At 42.7% G+C, this 5924-nt stretch overlaps 1 protein-coding gene across 1 annotated transcript in view; it reads right to left on the minus strand.

Annotated features, from left to right (window-relative positions):
• Fam210a (family with sequence similarity 210 member A) overlaps positions 1-5721 on the minus strand; it is a 30378-nt gene extending 24657 nt beyond the window's left edge. The window contains exon 1 of the mRNA XM_051163524.1: positions 5561-5721. The gene's annotated coding sequence lies outside the window, so the exon portion shown is untranslated. The remainder of the gene's footprint in view (positions 1-5560) is intronic.
• Between the last annotated feature and the right edge of the window lie 203 nt (positions 5722-5924).

The following is a 5924-nucleotide window of genomic DNA, read 5'->3' on the forward strand; positions in this document are numbered from 1 at the left end:
TTACCTTTTGACCTCCATATGCACTCAATGGCTCACCTGCACACATGCAAGGATCCACACATGCACATACATACAAAATGTGTGTGTGTTGTGTGTGTGTGTAAAAGTCCATGGGTTTTGATGACTGTTAATGGTTCAGAGTAGACTTGTCAGAGGACAGTAAGGAATTTGTGGGGGCCTCATTTCCTATCCAAACACACAAAATCCCAGAGACTACAGAAAGCTTGGCAGCTCTTCAGTGTCCAGCCTTGGGCCAACCTAACACGGGTAAGGCAGAGCTGGAGCTCTGGAACAAGAGTTTCCTTGCCCTCGAAACACTGTGCTACTATCTTTTTCCTTTACTGTGAGTGAGAACTAAGTCCATTTCTGCTATAAGAGGCAGAAAGTAATTTAGTAATAAAACCAGGTGTGTGCAAAGTTATCCTCTAAGGTGCTCCAAACTACATAAAATTCTCATCTGTTTCTTTTTTTTTTCTCCTCATATTACTGAAGGCTTTGAGCAACACTTGTGGTATGAAGTCTTTTACACATGAGTTTACTAAAGATCAGTTTTTGAGTGAGATTAATGCCACCTGTTGCCTGAATTTTGAATTTTACCAGTGCTTATAGAGTGATTTTAGTTTTAAATAGCTAGTCCAACTATGTTGTAGATAAACTGTGAAGAAAAGGGGAAATACAAAATGTTTAGGAATCTACTATCCAAAGTTAGTTTAAAAGAAAGGGTACAGAGGTCACACAAAGCTTACAGTTTGAATTAGACTAAAGAGCAAAAACACCATACACCAGTGAATCTTTTGATAATAAAACAAGTTAACAAAACTGTATACTTAGTAGGAGCCACTGCACTAGAATATCACATTTAAAAGCTGCTTGGTAGGGTTAAGAAAAAAAAATGTAGGCAGTTTGTAAAGGTAAAGAATTCCCTAAGGTAGGAATAGTGCTTTTAGAAACTAGAAATCAACAGAGGTTCTTGCTTTACAATTCATGTTAAGAATTATTTTGGAAAATAAAAAGAGGAGGATTAGAATTGAAGATTCTGTTTTTGCCCCAAAATGCTCTAGTGTCTCAGTTTCTTGTCCTTCAGGATATCACTCTATGACACACCTCAGCCACCCCACTTTATAAACACTTCATACATTTCCACATAGCTATACTCCACTGTGAACTCCTTCATGGCCACAATCTCCTATATTTCTGTCACTTCTTCTAGACCACTATCATTGCGAAGTCTTTCCCATCATGGAGTCCCAGTGTCTGTGGACTTCCTGAGGAAGGAGAGAGAACGCTAAGGAATTACTGTAACCTGGAAAAAATGCTGGGAGAGGGAGGAGGCTACATTCCTGGGATCTTATCTGCTTTGACTACCGAGAAATGAGGGAAGAAAAGAATGAGGAATGCACACAGCTGGTTAGTTTCCTCTCTTCATAGTCAAGAATCCCATCAAGAGAATGGTGTACACACACACACACACACACACACACACACACACACACCCCAATACACTAAAGGTTACCTCTACATTCCTGTTTACTGCATCACTACTCACAATAGCCAACTTCTGGACTCAGCCTAATGTACATTAACAGATGAATGGATGGAGGAAATGCGGCATGTATACAAAATATGTTTATTTAGCCATAAAGAATGAAACTATGGGGATGAGGAGCTTGCTCAGTGGGTAAAATGTTTGCCTGAATCTGTGAGGACCTGAGTTAGACTTGCCAGACACCAAGCAAAAGCCCGCCCTATTGGTGCCCGTCTTTAATCCCAGGGACCCTATAATGAGATGGGAGAACAGTGGAGCATCTCCAAAAGCTCAAGCCACTGGCACAACAAAGAGACCATGTCTCCAGCACTGTGGAAGGCAAAGGCTGACAGCCAAGGTTGTAGTTTGACTTCCACATATAAAGGAATTTTAATTCCGATATGGCTGCTCTGGCAAGAGATCACATCCAAAGACCGTCTAGGTCTGTGTGATCCAGCTAGAATACAGACACGCCTTTAATCCAGGAGACAAAGACAAACAGATCTGAGTTCAAGGCCAGACTGATATAGAGCAAGTTTCAGGTAAGGAAAACCTTAGGTCCAGGCATGGTGGTACACGCCTTTAATCCCAAATGAAGGTAAAGTTCATTTGTAGAAGCATCCACGTTTGAAAGTGATGTTTAATTGATGGCAGAAAAAGTGACAAATCAGAGAAGATTTGACAGACGAGGATATGTCCAACTCTCATGAGAAGAGAGAGGAAAGGCTAGCTACTTAAGGGAGCAACGGGAGCAACACAGAGACTGAGGATAGAGGAGGCAGTTTTACAGAGAGGTTGAATGAGAAAACAAGCTAGACAGAATGAGCCAGAGAATGAGAAGGAGCCAGAAGATTAGAAAAGACTGCTGGAGTTAGTTTAAGACCAAGCAGAGCAATTCAGGGGCTCAGAGAGAAGCCAGATTGAATCAGTCAGTTAGGAGAAGAGTCTGAGCCAGAACAGCTGAGTTGAACCAGCTGGCCCAGAGCTCAATAAGAACAAAAAAGGATTAGCTTATTAAGCAGTAAGTCTCAGAGGCTGAAAACATTCCAGGTCTATCTAGGTTAGATTGTACAGTGGCTAGAGGCTTTCAGGACCAGTCCTAGGTTAGCAGACAGAGGCAGTAATCCTCTGAGATGACAATTCTATCAGGAGAATAAAAGTTACTTTTTACATCCATATTCTCGCCTGCACCCACATATACACCACCCACACACATACAAACACAAAGTATGAAATACTGTTATTTGCCAGGAAATAGAGACAACTGGAGATCACATATGTTAAGTGAAAAAAGCTTGACTAGGCAGGACAAATATTGCTGTGTTTTCTCACATGTGGATCCTAGATCTTACACATAAAAGCATTTATATATGTAAACAAGCATATGACACGAAAGTAAAAGTGGGAGTATCTTAGAAAAGGAAGGGTACAAGTGGGAGGGTGGAAGAAAGTAGAGAATATAAAGACAGAGTAAATATGCATACTTAAAATTTTAAAAGTGTTTATGAAATCCATCTTAATGGCAATGACTTTATATTAATAAAAATATTTTTTAAAGTCACCTCCGGAAGCACTCAGTACAAAATCTTTATAGTCATTTTACCCCCAGCAATATAAATCCAACATGAAAGTTAGACAGAAGACTGAAACATTTATAACTATATCTAAGTTAAAACAGGTTGTTATTGACAGTAATCACCTTGAAAATCAACAGGTGACTGCTTCAAAATACCTTAACAACAAACACCAAGATCAGCATTTGATTAAGTACATATATTAGTCAGCACACGAAAGATTCAAGTAAATACTCCTTGCAACTCTAAAAAAATTTTTTTCTGACTTGAAAAGTTGTAAACTTTCAGCGCAGGCAGACACAATTAAGCAGAACCTTCACTTTTTGTAGTGACTATTTGGAGAAACAAAACAAAACAAAACTCTTTACACTTTGTTGGCACAGAACAAGATCATCCTTAAGATCAGGCATCTTATCTACATCTTAGAAACAATATCATGTTTCAGAGATTACACTCAACTTAAAAGCACTTCTGAGAGATATATTCACTTTCTTATAAATGCTTTCAAATAAATTCTCTTTTGCTTAAAAATATGAATTAAATGGTGCTCCCCTCCCCCACGGAGTGCCAGTCATTCCCCAAGCACATCCTGTGGAGCAGGTGCTGTCTACTGCACCTGACCTAAACCAACGAGGGCAGTCATGGTTCCAGTCTGGGTGAGCGCTCATATCCTGGCAAAGTAACACCCTTAACCAGCTATTTTTCTCTCTGAACATGGTAACTGGAACATTAAGAATTGTGAAAATATTTTTGGAGATCACATGCTGGGCAACTTTCAGTTCTGAGTATGACCTTCTAGGAGATCTCCTGTTTAATGAATATTAGCATAGAGACCCTGGGTCCCCATCCTGGGTCCACTACTTACCAGGCTGACTTTGCCAAACAAACTTAAGCATCTGTAAGACAAAAATAATCCTAACTACCCTGCTGGATTACACAAGAAAATGAGCAAGAAATGTGTGAAACACTTAGCTTGGTACTAGAAAATATGAAAGTATTAGCTATCATTTTTTTTTCAATTTAAATGCACTTTATTTTTAGACAACCTACAAGACATGTTTTTTTTTCCTTATAAAAACAATGCCTCCACTCCGAATAAATCACGGTCAAAATAAAAGCTCAAGATGCCATCAGTCCCATTTGTCCTAGTCCTGGTATAGCTATCATTTTTTTAAAACTGAAAACAAGACAACATCAGACAAAGATGTAAAGTTTGAATATCTTGACAAAGAAGTAAAGTTTGAATTCACAACATCTATTCATTGTGGAAATCGTATAAACATGTAGTTTTAAATCCATTAAGAGAAAATTTTAAGGCAGATGTGGTTGGTGTCTGCCTGTCATCCCTGCATTGGAGAGGTCCGAGGTAGGAAGATCAGGAGTTTAAGTCCAGCCTGCATAATTTAATTCTGTCTTTTAAAGTTTTTAAAAGTCAAAACCAGGCCCACTTTCTCTCAGATGGCATAGCAATTATCTGGGGGAAAACAAAAAACAAAAACACCTCAATCACTGGATCCAACAAGCTCTAGTGCTTCAATATGCGCCCAGCGCTTTGGGGCTCTAGGACTGATTCCTCTGCATTTGTCAATATACATGAACGGAAGTTAACTCAAACTGTATGGTGGCATAAAATAAAACACATGATCTCAGGTATCTGAGATTGATTTCTCCTACTTGTTAAAAGGAAGTTGTCTTCCTTTTCAAGGTCTATATAAAGGGGTCAACGACCTCAGAAGGGCAAACGTCCACAATTTGCAAGCGATCACACCAGGAGGTATCAACTGCAAATCTCTTCCCCAAGACCATGTTTATAAAATTGCCTGCAAACGAATAGGTGGACTAGTAAACTACATTTCCAAAATGACCTTGGACAGACCAAATATGCTGAAGAACAATTCAAGATACATTGCAAATCTGATTGTGGTTTTGCACAACTTTGATGGGGGGGGGCGAGGAGGGAGGAGGAGAGGCGAATTAATGCGTTGGTGCGTAAACTATCTTAATCCACAGGTAGATTCTAAGTTCTGACTCTAATCTTGGAGTAAACGCCTGTAACGGTATACCTCCCTTGAGAGCATGGCACTAACCAAAAAACAAGCCGACCAGAAACGGCCAGCTAGTCCCAAAGGTGAAGTTATTTTTGAAGGGACACTCCAACTAGCAAGGACACAAGAGGTGGGGGGGGTGGCGGGGGGCGTTAAGGGTCAGAACGCGTAGGATATAAAACAGCACCGGGAGGTGCGAGGTTTGCCAGGATTTCAGAAGGACCCGGGACAGGGGTGACTTCTTTTCGACCACCCCCCGGCGGTGGGGTCCGGAGCGCTGACGCCTCCCGCCCGTCAGGAGGGAGGCCGCCACGGACCGTCAGCGGCGCGCTCCGCTGCCGTCAGACACACGCCCGCGGTGAAGGTGCCCTCTGGCCCCCTCCCGAAGCCCCACTGCGAACATGGATCCAGGCTACCTCTCAGGATGCGTGTGTTGCGGGAGGGGTCTCCACGGATTCCCGCCGCACCGGCCGGACGAAGCTGCCTCAGCAGGGCGACCGGGCCAAGCGTAGGGCAGCGTGCCGAGCCGCAGGTCAGGAAAACGCTAGGCCTCCACCACCTAGGCCAGCCGCGCCCACTAGCAACGTGCTCCGACCCTCCGCGCCCGCTCGCAGGGCCAGAGGCACGCCACCGCGCGAGGAACCATGGGACTCGTAGTTCGGACGCCGAGGAAGCCGCGCTCCAAGTCTGGCCTTCGAGTTACTTACTAGTCCCGGGCGCACTCCCCGGAAGTGACGCAACAAGGCACGCGTGGCGCCGGCCGGCGTTTCCGCAAACAGA

Source organism: Acomys russatus, chromosome 20 (assembly GCF_903995435.1).
Source record: "Acomys russatus chromosome 20, mAcoRus1.1, whole genome shotgun sequence".
NCBI classification, from domain to species: domain Eukaryota; kingdom Metazoa; phylum Chordata; class Mammalia; order Rodentia; family Muridae; genus Acomys; species Acomys russatus.